Source organism: Chinchilla lanigera, unplaced genomic scaffold (genome assembly GCF_000276665.1).
Source record: "Chinchilla lanigera isolate Chin_1 unplaced genomic scaffold, ChiLan1.0 scaffold00045, whole genome shotgun sequence".
Taxonomy (NCBI): Eukaryota; Metazoa; Chordata; class Mammalia; order Rodentia; family Chinchillidae; genus Chinchilla; species Chinchilla lanigera.
This window is the reverse complement of record NW_004955446.1, coordinates 9,153,199-9,169,289: the sequence shown is the minus strand read 5'-3', so window position 1 is coordinate 9,169,289 and position 16,091 is coordinate 9,153,199. Positions and strand designations below refer to the sequence as shown.

The 16,091-nt window shown below is 33.8% G+C and overlaps 1 protein-coding gene across 7 annotated transcripts in view; it reads right to left on the bottom strand.

Moving 5' to 3' along the window:
• Pde4d (phosphodiesterase 4D, cAMP-specific) overlaps positions 1-16,091 on the bottom strand; it is a 1,338,202-nt gene that overhangs the window by 83,238 nt on the left and 1,238,873 nt on the right. The window lies entirely within an intron of this gene.

The window sequence follows — 16,091 nt, the reverse complement described above, 5'->3', positions numbered from 1 at the left end:
GATATCAGCATTCTGAGCAAACTAATTTCAGTTGTTACCTTAAAAAAAAACCTGAAAAGATAAAAACCGAGATAATCAGTTATTTGTCAGAGGCAAGGGGATAGAGAATATAAACAAAAAAAGGAGGTAAACATGAATGAGAGGGCCAGGAGTACCGTTCAGTGGCACAGTGCCTGCCCAGCAGGCACAAGGTCCTCAGTTCCATTCCTGGTACCAAAAAAAAAAAAAAAAAAAAAAAAAAAAAAAAAAAATGAGTAGGATAGTCCTCGTGCCGTAGAATGAAATTCTTATTTTAAGTTGATGATTGTGCAGAACTACAAAAAATGCCAGTGACAAGTGAAGAACCTAATTCCAAGGTTACTCTAAGGAGAAAGCAATTTAAAATATGGTTTAGATTATGACCAAAATTCAATAGTTTGATTATTTTTGTTATCATTATTGGTTGTTTTCGTTAAGTAAAGAAACATGAGAAAGAAAAATAGTTTTTGGCTTGTATCTTCCAGGAAAGAAATAGGGAAAGATTGGGTGACAGGGAGAAAGAAGGGGTTTGGGTTGACAAAGTCTACCATCATCAGTTTTAACTAAGGTAACTTTTATTGACATGTCACGCTTTATTTTCCCTTCTTACCAAAGTCTGATTCAGCAGTTCTATTTCTAAATTTCAGTTTGAAAGCAGATATTAAAAGCAGTGTTTATTATACAAAAGTAAAGAGACACACAAAAATCCAGATTTAAAAATCCCGGAGTACGCTGTATTTCTGCTGTCTTCAAAAGTATCAAATTTTGCAAAAATGCATTAGAAATTTTTTAACTTTTTATTTTTTAAAAATGGCACACAATTACCAAGAAGACATTTTCACCTTCAGTTGCTAAGTGAGCTGTACCGTCAGAAAGTCCTCACCACACACTTACTTGTACACTTTGTGTAAATAGACTATATGATGTCTGAAATAAACTGCACAGCCCTGATGCTACCTCTGCTACAGCAAGGTTGCAGTCTGGTCCAACAGGCTACTCATGTCCCAGTATTTTATAACAATAAATAGAATGAGGAAGAAATGTCTAGCAACTGGCCATAAAACCACCAAGAGTGAACTTTCAATGTTCTGTTCACAGTGATAATTTTTAAATTCATATTGGGACTCTTTAAGTAGAGTTAGTGAACTCTAACATGCTATTACACCCTCTGTTTTGAGTTATAAATCAAATTACTTTTTAAAAAGTACATATAGAATGTCTGCAACCCCTGAATTAATACATCTGTTAGCATTGATTCCCTTCTTTAACCTTATTTTTACTTAGGCACTGGTTTATTTCTATCATTCTAACAAGTAGCCTGATTATCAAGAATAAAAATTACTTCTGTTGTAGAAAAGTCCAGAGGGTACCCTGCTTTCAAAACAAGAAATATGTTGAGCCAGCAATCTCTCTGCTTGGTTCATATCCAGATCAACTGAAATCTGGATCTTGAGGAGGTATCTGTACTCTTGAGCTCCTGGCAGCAACAATCACTATAGTCAAGATATGAAAGCGACGTAACTATCCATCAATGTATACATGGATAAAGAAAAATTGGGGCTATTCATTCAATGGACTGTTATTTAACCTTTTACAAAAGGGAAATTCTCTCATTCACACTAACAGGGATTAGACTTGGAGGAAATTATGCTAAGTGAAATAAGCTAGATGCAGAAAGACAAATAATACATAATTTTGTATACACATGGATTCTAAAATGGTTAATCTTAGAGAAGTAGAAAGTGAAAGAGATGTTGCTGAGGACTGGAAGAATGGGATAATGAGGTGCTGGCCAAAGGATATGCAGTCTTGTAAAGTAAGTTCTGGAAAGCATTGCTTCGACAAACAGCACCTGATTAACAATATTGCATTGTACAATTAAAATTTGCCAAGAGGGTAGATTCTATGTTAAATGCTTTTACCACAAAAGGCAAATCAACAAAACAAAATAAAATCAAGGGGGCAGGATAAAACTTTTGGAGTTGTAGCAGTTAGGATGGAGTGTCAAATAGATTGGCTTTTGGCTCTACCCATGGGTGGAGCAGACTTCTTAGTGTTTGGGTGTGTTGTAGTAGACATAGGGTCTGCATGTCTGGTCCCCTGCTCCTTCCTCTCTAGCACTATTTCTCTGCTCTGCTTCCCAGTCCCCATGAATGAAGCAGTTAGCTCCACCATAAGCCTCCCATCATGTTTATGCCATGCAGCCAGCTAACCATGGAGTGAATCCTTTAAAACATGGGTAAGATTAAACTTCTCCTCCGTTAACTTGTGGGTGTTGGGTATTGTGTGCCAGCAATGGGAAAACTGAATAATATAGAGGTAATGAATAAGTTTATGTCATCAATTGTGATATCCAATTCATAGGGATCTACATACTTCCAAAAACATTGTTTTATATATTACATATCTGTACCTTTTGCATGTGAATCATATCTCAAAACATATTCTTTAAAAAAGAAAATAAGTTTTATTAAAGAAAAGAAAGTTATCAGAAGATTCAATGGTTGATTCACACACTGATTTCATGTTCACCAACATCTAATTCTCATGTTTTGGGAGATTTGCTGCTTCCTGTACAATGACCTCCTTTCATTTCTTGAACACAAAGACTACATATGGTCTACTTGTTACATTTATAATAAAATACCAGTGGGTTTTCTTTGCAGAAGAAGCACCTTAAATCTTCTATTTCCTTGAGAAAGAAAATCAGGAAACAGTTGTTAATAATTTTTTTGTTGCTCTTTTACTCTAACTACTTTGAAGATGATACAGCTTGTACTGACTTTTGTTATTCTCTTATTATTTTGTTATAAAAGTTTGTTTTAATTTTTCATAAAATAAACGTTGTTAGAATGACAGTGTTTTGGATATATTGGATGAAATAAAATATAATTTTAAAATTAAAAGAAGATTCTATGCCAATAAAGTATTGTTATGGGGTACAAAAGATTTTTACCTTAGGTGTTCTCATGTTTCTCATCTGTTTTTCAGATTCTGTTCTAGGAAATGTACTTTGTGCTGGGGATATAGCTCTGTGGCACAGCACCTGCCTGGCAAGCACAAGATCCTGAGTTCAATTCCTGGTACCAAAAAAATGTACTTTATTTACTCTGCTAATGGAAAACCAATTGATTCACTGATCATGGACTTTATACCAAATGCTGAATAAGATTATGGATGTGTAAAGAAGAATGAGACAAGTCTTTTCTGAAGAAACTCATGATATGGTGAAGAAAAGAGACAAGCCACCAAACAATCCCCATTAACACTACATGGGCTCTAATAGTAAATGCAGGAACACATACGGGCACCTAATTTGGTCTCTGAGGAACTTCCTGGAGGAGGAAATTCTTTATATGTTAAAAAGGGAGATATCAGGGTACAGAGAAGAACAAGAGTCAAGTGGGGAGAATGAGGAAGGATCCCAATAGAGAATAACATGAATATGGGTGTAAAATAATGAGAACATAGAATATTAGGGAACCTGCCCATTCATTGCAGCAGAGAGCATGTGTGGGAGATGAGGCTGGAGAGATACGCAGGATGAGGTCACAGGAACTGAATGGAGAGTGAAGGACGTTGGTCAGGTCTTTATCTAGTGGGGGAGTGTAAAAAGATTTTTATTTTCAAGACATTGATTCTTCTCTTTCCTTGCATGGAGAATAGAAGATACCATGGTCTGAATGTTTGTGTCCCCGCTACTTCATATGTTTAAACATCACTAAGGTGATGGCTTTAAGACACGGGGCCTTGGGAAGGTGCTTAGATCATGAGAGTAAAGGCATCATGGGTGGGATTAATATGCCGCTATGAAAGAGTCTAGAGAAAGCTGCCTTGCCTTTTCCATCATACAAGGACGCAGATGCCATCGATGACCCCAGAGGAGAAACTGAGGCCACTGGTGCCTTGATCTTGGACAGCCCAGTCTTCAGAATTGAGAAATGCACTGCCGCTCAGTTTATAGTATTTAGTTATAACGGGTTAAACTAAGAAAAGAGAAAATATGCCTTTATGGAGAGTAATTGAAGTGCATGAAGTCGCCATAGATTTCTGAAGAAAAAAAAATATGATCAACACAGTATTTCAATCAGGAATGTTTTTTAAAGGCAGAAGTTATCACATACTTCACACATTTCCAGTCTATATGATGACAATGAAACCCTGCCTAGGTTTCTGATACATTTCCTGGAGTCTGAATGTCACTGCAAAGATAAATAAGGCAAACAGATTGGATTCATATGGGTTCGCCGTGTGACACATTTTTTTCCACGTAAGATTAGAGGAAAAACTGATTTCATTCAATTCCCTGCCTTATTTGGGTTAGAATCAAAGTCAGTGCCATTATCCTTTGCCTATTCTTTTGTATTTAAAAGTCTGATGTAAGACTGTACTGTTACAGAAGAAATAGTTTAATACTTTCTGTTACCTCTTATTGTGCATGGATTTTCATGTGAAAAGAAAGAGCCAGGACAACTTTTCTTTAACAAATATGAGAGACCTAATGTACAAATAATTTAAAGAGCAAAATAGAAGGGAGATGGTAGAGAGTGGGGAGGTAGACTCTGGGGAGATGGGAAAGGATCTGGGGAAGGAGGCAAGGAAGAAGCAGGGGGCAGAAGAAGGCGTAAAAATGATCAAGATGTGAAATGTGCATGTACCAGTTTTTCTTAAAAGGGGCTTTTTAGTCATCAAATAAAAATACTGCAGTAGTTTGCATCTTAATTGTTCCCCAAAGGCCCAAGTGTTACAGGTTTGTTCCCTACAGTGGTTCTGCTGGGAGATAAGATGTGGGGCTCATTGGGAAATGTTAGGTTATCAGAGCACACCCTTAAAGTAGACTATAGGAGCCCAGTCTCTTCCTCTGGTCACTTTTCCACCCCAAAATGAATGGCTTTTTGGTCTATATCTTGCACCTTGCAATGATGAGGTGCCTTGACACAGAACCAAAAACAAGGCAGCCAGCAGACCGTAGACTGAAACTTCTAAAACTATGAGCAAAGACAAACCTTTTTTCTTTATAAGTTGATTATCTCAGGTATTTGTTACAGTAATGGAAATCTGACTAACACACATGTTAATTTGCTCAGTAAAATACTGCATATATTATATAGTGCTTGGAGGTTTTTTGTTATGGGATGAACTTTTAATAACCCCACATTTACGAAAACATAAGACCATCAAAATATATTTTAATTGTAGACTTTGTAGTGACAAAATACTGTGACTTAATGTCCAAAGCTTAAAGCTGCCTACTTGAGCTTTAGATTAAAATCAGCCTGATTGTGCAAAATGCAGTGTCCCATCTATACTGTCTATCATAAAGTCTCAGTGTGCTTGTTTATAAGAAAGCAAAATTTGCCCTAAACCCAGACCACAAGCATGACAAGCCTGACGGATGCTACTGATTTCATTTGATTTAACATGATTACTGATATTGGTAGTATAAGTCACATGAGTTTAAGAAATATTTTACCCACACAATGGAGACAATGCAAAATAATTTTTAAAATATTGCTTTGCTAGAAGCTACAGCTTTACTAGACAGAGTCTTTCTCCTTCATTCATTATTTCATTTATTCACTGAATAGTTAGCAAATTCTGAATGGGAGACACCATGACAGGTGCGAGAGTCAAGGCTGAATGAAGCATCCTTGTTTGTGTGCTCAAGAATCCCACCCTGTGGAGCCTAGAGTCAGACAACAAATGTCAAATAAACTAAAATTTTAATCTGAGTTCTATAGTATATAGAAATACAATTCCTTCAGAATTGTTCTGTTAACAAATGAAGCCAGTCTTATAAGGCAGCTAAACATGCAAGCAAATATAATGCAGTGATCAATAAGTAATGCAATTTTCAAAATAAGAAGGTTTGAGGAGGAAATCCTGGGTTTGGATTTGGGTTTCAAATCTAGCTGTGTGCTCCCCAACCAAGGACTCCAGTCATCTAAGGCTCACTTTCTTCCTCTATAAGGTGAGCTAAAACTACCTAGCTTGTCTGATGGGTGAGATTCTGGGAAAGGCAAGGAAGTTTATTAAATTACAGTGACATACATACACATGTATGTATGTCCATACATGCACACATACATATATACATTTATTTGTGTTATGGAAGTTTTTCACAATGGAGGAACATTTCAACTTTGTCTACAAGTGTAGGTATGAGTTTATGAGGCAGAAAAAGATTGTTAGGATAATCTAGAGAGAAGAAATAAAATGTACAAATTCAAGTAGCCAGAATGAAAATTGTTTCTTAGAAGAAAGAGCAATAGATCAGTGCAATTGGAGCATAATGTCATCTAAGTGATGTCTTTAACCTCTTCTCTCAACTAACATATGAAAGCAAACATTCAAAAAATATGCTTAAGTCCTACTTTCTAGCCAGGGGTAGTGGTGCATGCCTGTAATCCCAGCACTCGAGAGGGTGAGGCGAGACCAGCCTGGGCTACAAAGTGAGCTCAAGGCCAGCCCGAACTGCATAGCGAGACCCAGTCTCAAAAAGACACAAAAAGAAAATAAAATCCTACTTTCTCCTTATCCCTCTCTCTGCTCTCAAAACAACAGAAATATATCTCTACTTGTTTTAAAGAAATTCAAATCTTGTGAGACTTGATTTGTCAAGACTAGCCGATTTCAGAGCATTGGATAAAAAAGAGGAAAAAAAATATTAATAGCAAACATGCATCATGTGATAGCTTGGGTGCTCCAAAAGCTTCAGAAGATGTAATTAAAGAACTAAACATGGATAAAGGGATTATTTCAGTGGTATTCCTACCAGCATTCTAACCATCATTTTGTACCCAGATAAAATGTACCCCTGACTAGCCACAGTACTGGTGGACTCTGTTCTGAAGCATGAAGCTCTTTCTGTCTACACCAGCGGGGAAGCCCTCTCCTTTTTTCCTGGGTGATTCATGAACAATCCTGAACACAGCTCTAATTTACAAATTTAAAAGGAGCCTATCTTTATTATAGATTATTTGAAAAACACAAAGAAGTTTAAGAGAAAAAAATGAATACCATCATTTTGCCATCTCTGACTTTACTATTGAGTGAACATAGTTATGTATTTTCTTCCAATATTTTTCTTAAGTAGATTATTAAAAGAGATTTCCCAAAGAGGAATTACTAGGTCTAAGGGAATAAACACTTTAAAGTCTCTTAATGTGTAACTATACAGTGGTTTTTGAGAAATTTTGTACCTATTTCTACGTTTAGAAGCAGTGTTTGAGAGTAAAGTCACATCATATTCTCACCAGTCCTTATTAGTAAAGGATACATGAAAAGAGAAAAATTTTGCAACCATGTCACCTCCTTGTTTTATTTGAATTTCTTATTAAGAGTAAAAATGGCCAATTTTGAAATTGTATTTTCAGTAAAATTATGTGGCACATAGTTTAAACAAGTATTCAATTTAGTGTTACAAAGATTAAGAAATAAGAAATCTCTGCACTTTCTCTCCCACTCCCAATATCTTACACTCCCTAGGAGTAACCACTTTCTAGTCTTTTAGCTGATTCGCTTGCTATAATCCATGATATTTCCAAATGACATTCCTTCATTGCTTCTTCTTGTCAGTTTTAGCCACTGATTATTAATATTTCATTATGGAAATGCTCTCAAATTTCAATTTTTTTTTTTTTTTTTGGTACGGGGAATTGAACTCACAACCTCACTTGCCAGGCAGGAGCTTGCACCACTGAGCTATATCCCTGGCTCAAATTTCAATTCTTAAATTGAGATTTTAATTCATGTATCGAAGGGCTCCTTTCCTATTGTCTGACTATTCCCTTTTTAACTGCATACTGTTATTTCATGGAAGCAATGTTAATAACATTCATGGATGCAATATTATCTCCTATTTCTTGGGATATTTTATAAGTTTTATGCTCCCTGCAACATCTGTACTTCTAAGTTGATCTTTCCCCACTTGTTTCTATTTCTCTCCTTCATTTAAATAGTTATGCTAAATGTTTGATAAATCTTATCTGTCTACTCAAGAGCAGAATACTAAAAATCTGATTGGAAATTCTGTTTACATGGATAAGAATCTCAACTACTTTTTATAAATTTCTTTCCAATAAAAACATGAGAAGGAAATCTGTTAGAAAGTTTCTGCAAAATGTTTTATATTTCTTAAAGAGAAAGAGAAAAAAAGAAGTATTATGAATATATTGTGTGTAGACGTAGTACAACCATAAGGAGATAAAAACAGATCAAGCATTGAAGAGTTTAGGATGAGTGACTAGAAAGAAAGAATTGGTTTCTTGATGCATGTTTGAACTACTACAATCTTTCTATCACCATGGTTCTTGTTATATGATTCAAGAAAGTTATTATTCAAGGCATTTTTAATGAATTGTCTGTTATTTGTAGCCCAAAGATTCAAACTCCTAGCAAATTCTTTTACAGGTAATCCAAAGACTGTTTATCAATAACTTTACACTATAATATGAGAGATAAATGTAAAAATATAATACGATGAGCGAGGGAAAATGTTTTGCTTTGAAAAATCCTGGGGAGGATAACATAGTGTACATAGTGTTAACATAGTATACATATTTATGCTTATTAATATATGTCTACATGTAATATGAGTTACCTTCCACTGGAAATAAAGACCAGTAACTTGTAAGGGGTCTTAAAACAGGAAAAGTTGATATCTATGAAATGCAGAAAAAAGTGAGTTATGAGATACAGGAAGATGAAAATATAAAATACAAAAATTATAAATAAAGGGCAAAATAAAAGATAATAGGAAGGGAGCAAGATCTTTCTCAAATGGTCAGGGTATCAAGATATGAGGAGAGGGAAAAGAGGATGAAAAAAGATATTAAGATATGTTATATAGCTGGATATATAGCTCAGCAGCACAGCGCCTGCCTGGCAAGTGCAAGGTCCTGAGTTCGATCCCTGGTACCAAAAAAAAGGTATGTTATGTACTGTAAATGTGTAGTAATAAAAATAAAACTAAAATAAAAAGAAACCAAAATTCACAGAAGTTTGAAATCTCCTTCACTTGACATATAGAAAATCAGTCCTAGAGAAGTTATATTTCTCAAAAATTCCACTATTGGTGATGGAACCAGACTTGCACGCAATGTTCTGAATTCCTTAGAACAGTTTTATCATATCACACAATTGCTTATTTCTTCCTATAAATACAATTTATTTTCCTAAAAGTATAACAAGTGTGATCAGAAGACTTGGGAGACACAGTCAGGTTCCAGTTCCAATCTATTACTAACAACTCCATGAAGCACTTGTGGAGGATTCCAAGACTTATAGAAAAAATGAAACATAATTTCTTCATTATGTTTACTATGGGCATGATGGAAGATATGCCACATAAATATTTTTCATGGGCAGGAACCGCCTAATGGGACATGAGGAGTGGAAAAGAAAAGTAAAAGAATGCACTAAATGTAATTTCTGACTGACCTCATTTTTGGCATAGCTTGTATTATCAGATGTTTCTTTTGAAAAAGTCATTCAATTTTGGATTAGATTAACTGAAATTTCTTTTTCAACTCTAATTTTTCAACTCTTTTTCCATTTAGCTTTGCTGTTTGGACAGTAGGCATGCTTCTATTCAATATTTGAGGCTATGCAAAACTATTAGATATTTTGGTTCTTTTTAAATAGGAAATTCATTTTTAAAAACTTTTTTTCAAATCATAGGTATGCACATTTATTGAAAAGAAAATTCATCTTGTGAAATTTTGCTTATTTTCTCACTCAAGCAAATAGCCATTTATTAATATACTGCACTTCTTATAAATAAAAAACCTCAGATTTCTTCAAGTGTATACTTATTTGGAGTCAGACACTGAAAGGAAAATTCTTTCTTTAATATGGAATTATTTCAAAATCTATTATTACTTATAAAGATAAAGCAGACTGAAGATTCTTAGCACATTTCTAAGATTAACATTAGACATTGGTATTGTATTTTAGAATACTATTTTAATTTTCTATTTCTCAAAGTTTATTTCCTTGTTTTTCTATTATAAGTATATTTGTATTTTTGAAGACCCATGCAATTTTTTCCCTATGTGATTTATACTAAAAAGATATTTTTTGTGAATGAGGCCATTTATTTCTCCATTTTTCCAGTACCTGACGCATGGGAGTCCATATAGCCATTCCCTCTAGAAAGTGCTTTTCAAGAATTGTGCTTACTTCAGAGCTTTGCTCAAGCTGCTGAGAATTCTTGGAATAAAAGAGGGCTAAAGAGACAGAAGAATGCTATAGTTTCCTTAAAGTGAATCACACAGAGTCCTCTGGTTCACTTTATCAACCAGCGTGAACTAAAATGGCCATTTCACATCAGTAATTTACATTTAACACCGTATATATTTTACACTGATATTTATAAAAGGAAAAGCAACACAATTCTTCAACTATAAGGGCAGCCTCTTGGCAAATAAAAGAGAAACTTATTCCCATAAATAAAACACTAGAGTTTAAATCTAGAGAAGAATTACTTGAGAAACTAGAGAAAAAGTCCCTGCTTTGTATACTTTGGGTAACCAACTAGGTTTGAGAATACTGCTGTGTAATCACAGAAAACACAGGCTGGACTCTTTGAGGCTTCAGTGACTACTGTGTAAGAAAAACATAAACAGAAAAGCATAGGTTAGATGGGCTATTCCATTTAGCCAAAAGAATAGGATAAATGCATTGACAATGAAAATATGGAGTCTGAGGAATGGTTAGTGACCGTTTGTGACTTTTATGACCCTGACAATTTATATATAGTTCATGCATTTAGCAAGTTTTATAAATATGGTTATCACTCTCACGTTGAAACAAATGTTCTTGGCAAAGAACAAAGAATTGTTATTGAGCAGATGGTATTACTTTTTTTTGCCAATTTATGTTCACAAATTCAATCAGTTCCTTGCCTTAAAAATGTCAAAGAACTCTGATTTCAGGGTAATACATACCACCTAATCTGTTCTGCCTATCTTCTTTCTTCGGAAGCTTAAATAAGATAGTATAGGTGACACAAAAGCAAAAGCTGCTTTTCTCACTGCTACATGGTCTTATTTATAATTTAGCATTTAAATAAGTTACCATTGAAATGAAAGATATCATTTATGAAAGATACTATGATTCAAAGCAGAATCTGCTCCAAATTAAATTGCCATCCATATGAAAACATTGAATCACCAACTTAGTAAACAAGTTTCTGTCCAATGTAGTTTTAACAGCTAGAATTTTAAATGTATAAAAATTTGGTTTCAAATTAGCTCTGTCATTTATAAACTCTGATAATTGGTCATATTTCTTAATCTCTTTGATCACAGGTTTCTTATCTATGAGTTGTAATGGTTTTTATAAAGTTGTTTTCATCGTTAAAAGGCATCCAAAACACACCAACTCCACACAAGAAATGTAAAATATTATGTACTACACACATGTAGTAATAAAAATTAAAATAAAGTTCTTCAAATAATATCTTCAGAGCAAACGTTTAACAAAATGATAACTAACACTGGCTTAATTATTAGAGAACGGGAGGCTTAAATACATTAAAATTTTCTAAAATTTTGTAGAAAAAGCATTTCCCTAATTTTTCACTAGTTTGTTTTGAATTTTAAAAGACATTTGCTAGCAGTAGAAGCAGTTACACTACAACCTACATCCAATAGACTGATGGTTGATTTCCAAGATTTGACAAAATTGCCAATATTTTCTTTCCTCCAACAAATCTGAGGGCTCACAAGCTCATTGGATCAGTGAGCTACTCTGAGAAACAATCAAGGGGCAGGGATTGAGAAGGAGACTGGGTCGGTCTTTTCTATCCACCCATCAGAGTACCCTGTCCCTCCTCCACCGAGGACAGCAACCTTCCAGGTATAGGTCAAAGGAGCTGCTCTTTCTTGCACAAGAATGGCAATGACAAAACACGTCTTGGCATGTGTAGTGTAAGCTTTTATTGAAACTTCTGAGAACTCCTGAATTCCTAAAATCTTCTACTCTCCAGTGGAGCTGTGATTTCTAAGTGAACTCCAAAAAAATGTGTGAAATTTAATGACTGTTCTGTACTCCAGATACAATTGGTTGCAGCCCCTTTTATCTCTTTTTTCACAACAATGTTCAGTGAAATTCTGTTTGTAATAAAAGCAAGTTTACTCACAGGAAAGCAGTTAACTGGTACATACAGTATGCCATCTAAGAAGATTGTTTTAGATCATCTCCCAAACATGTTACATACAAGTCAGTCACAGAGTAATACCTGTAGCATATCACCTTTCACTAAAAATTATCCACAATTATTAATATTCAGGTTTAAAATTCTGGAAACTGTTGTTATTGTTAGGATGTCTGTGTGCTCTAGTACTAGTGTTAAATTTTAACTGCCACTGTAACTATACTATGGGAACTGGGATCCTTAAAAGTTTCTTTAAAACTCTGAATTCAGGACAATGGAAGTTATTGCTGAAGTAGATTTGTTATAAAAAATGAGTCCACTTTTCTTTCTCTCATACCTTCTGCCACGTGATAACTGCCAGACATTAACACCTTGACATTGGCCTTCTCAGCTTCCAGAACTGTGAGCCAACAAATTTATATTTATTGTAAATTACCCAGTTTCAGGTACAGGTGGGATATCCCTTACCCAATGTGCTTGGGGCCAAAAGAGTTTCTGATTTTGAAATATTCATGTAAACTTTACCAGTTGACATCTCTAATCCAAAATACTGAAATCTACAATGCTGTGAAATACACAAATTTTTGTTTTGTTTTTGTTTTGTTTGATTTTGTCCAGTACCGGGAATCGAACTCACAACCTTGAGCTTGCCAGGCAGGCGCTGGGCCGCTAAGCTAAATCCCCAGCCCCTGAAATACCCAAATTTTTGAGTGCCAGTTTTCAGATTTTGGAGCATTTTAAATGTTTTGCTTAGAGATGTTCAACCTATGCCCTGTTATAATATTATGGAACTGGAATAAAATAGACATATACCAAATGGCATTTGTTACTAAGAGGATACTTTCAAGAAGGTGAACAAGGTCAAAGGAACTTCAAAAATAACATGATCTTATTACAAACAGCACCCCAAATAAACCATCCAAAACTATCAGAATTAATTAACAACAAATTTGTAAGATATAAAATCATGTTTATATATGTCAATAATTAATTATCTGAAAAATAAATCAAGAAAGCAGTCCTACTTGTAGTTTTTAGTTTCAAGAAATACCTAGGTTGGTTTCAGGGTCTTTGTACCCTAGGTTAATTTCTGTATTGGATTCTTGTAGCTTAGTTTTGTTTGAAGTTATCTTCAGGTCATACTTTCTTGTTTTTTAAATTAGGAGGGCTATATAGAAGGTAAATTTGTAAACTGACCCTTTACAGGTTTAAACACATCTTTAGTTTGTCTTAGCACTTGATAGCTTGCCTAACAATTTGAGTTCTTCACAATTTTGAAATACTGCCTAGTTTGTCACAGTTTCTCGCTTCGGATAAAAAGTCTGATACATATTGAAAGATCTTTTTTGTTCTCAAGGAGGTTTTAGACTGATTTCTTATCGTTGTAATTCAAAAATTTCAGCAGTATGTGTCTAGGTGTCTGTCCTTTTCCCCCTGTTAAGCATTTGAACCTTAAGACTTGAATTAATCTTCACATCAAGAAATTTTTCTTCTATTATTTTTCCCTTCCATTTATCACTCTGTTTTCACTACATGATTCAAATCTTTTTATATTTTGATATTTTTATCCTTGATTTTTGCTTTATCCTTGAGATTTGCTTGTTAAGTCAATATTCAAGCATTTTAAATTTTTTCCTATTTATTTATTCAAAATGCTGGTTCTATTTCCTGGAACTGTGATCATAATTAATGACTCTACTGTCTCCTGTAGTTCTCATCATCTCTGGATTTCCTAGAAAAGGGAAGATAAGTTCCCTTTAAGAAAGTAGATTTTTTTTCCCTGTATAGTCACTAGTTTCTTTTCATTCATGGTATTGACTTTCTAACATCTTATGATCTTTTCTTGGCTGGGAACATTTAAAATGTAAGAGGTGGAAACTTCTTAAGTAGTTGGCAGGGGTTTCATAAGTAGGTGTGTGGTACAGTATTTAGCAACTGGCTATAATTCAATTCCAATGAAAAAGTTAATAGGAATTTTTGGAAGGACATAAAAATAGGATATAAAATTAATTTTATAAAAAATGTATTTGTATAATTTAACAAAATAACTGAGAAAATAACAGAAAATCTTTAAAAATAAAATTAAAAGAAAATGCTCAGATTTTTAAAAACCCATAATAATTATAATTTTAGTCTTTTTATATAGGAATACGATATAAAGATTAAAGACAGAATCAATCATCCTTAAATTTTTTTAAGCCATAGAAGTGGCATTTCAAGCCAATAAAAAAATGATCAATTATTCAATAGAGTTCTGACAATTTAGGAAATCTCATAAAAAACTCCAGAGGGGCTGGGGATTTAGCTCAGTGGCACAGCACCTGCCTGGCAAGCACAAGGTTGTGAGTTCGATTCCTGGTACGGGAAAAATGAAAAAAAAAAAAAAACCTCCAGAGTCCTAACTTATGCAAAATAAATATCTAATTATTAAAATTATTAAAATATTAAATATAATGCCAAATTATATAGGGTTAAGATAAAATGTAAGTATCTGTTAGGGGAAGAAAAGTCTTGCTACAGATTTACAAAATATATGCCAACCATGTTAACAATTTAAACATTATTTATAAAAGTAAAAATAGAAATGAGTAAATAACAAACATATTTAAACAAAACCAATAAATATAGGTTGAATAGCCTTTATCTCTAAAGACTACTGTAAAATCAATATGAAAATAAGTCAATGAATGACAACAAAATGTAAAAATATATAGTTTTCTTTTTGTCTTTTTGAGACAGGGTCTTACTATGCAGTTCAAACTGACCTTGAACTCACTTTGTAGCTCAGGGTGGTCTTGAATTTGCAACAATCCTCTTTCCTCATTCTGCAGAGTGCTGGGATTGCTGGCATGCACCACTATGCCCAGACATGGTTTTCATTAGACATAGAAAACAGATTTTATTATTTTTAATGTTAAAATTCATTCATATTAAGACAAAATGGTATTTTATTAATCAAAGATAAATATAGTAAATATAGCACTGGAGAGAACTCATAACATCAATACCACTGATAGAACACATATAATATTTTTCCAGGGCAATATGACAATAATAGCAAAAATAAATCTTTTTAAAATTGGGCATTTATCGTTGGTGCAACAATTCTAATTCCAGAAATATATAGTAAGGAAATAACCAATCCTAGTCATAAGGACTCCAACACAAAGGTATTTGTCACAACATGGAAAAAAGTTACAAAGGCAAATTTTTGAAAATTAATGAATATAAGATGATAGGGGAATTGCTTAAATAAAGTATTATTAATAAAAGGAACTGATATTAAAATACTATATATAGAATTATATGTAATGGCAAGAAGTATTTACTATACACTACATTATTAATTTTGAACAGTAGATTATAATCTCATTGTTGTTAAGGAAAGTCCCTACCTGCATTTTCCCACACTAAAAGAAATTATTGCTTGATGGTATAATTATTGATAGGTTATTTTCTCCTTTTCTTCACTGTTTTGTAATAGGTGTGCTATGCATTCAGTCATCAAGAAATATTTGCTGCTATCTAGGAAAGTATGCATTATATCTAGGTTGTCTAAGTATAATACAAACTACTACATTTTGGACAGAGTTAAAAGGGACACCATAAATTATGAATTAATATAAATTATACAAGGACACCGGCATAAACAGTGTCTAGGCACAACAAAATATTCAGATGATTTAAAGATGTATCTTGACTTTATGAAATGTACAATCTTTCTTGAAGAGAGAAGATCTAAATACATGCAACTATAAAAAATAGTCTCCCAAAATTAAAAACCAAGCACCTGAGAAATACCAGGTATTACTAGAGATCTAAGAACTAGGAGATATACACAGACAGGAATTGCCCAGAAAGCTTCCCAATGAAAGTGAAGATTGAACGATATTTTAGAACAGGTGATACCTTT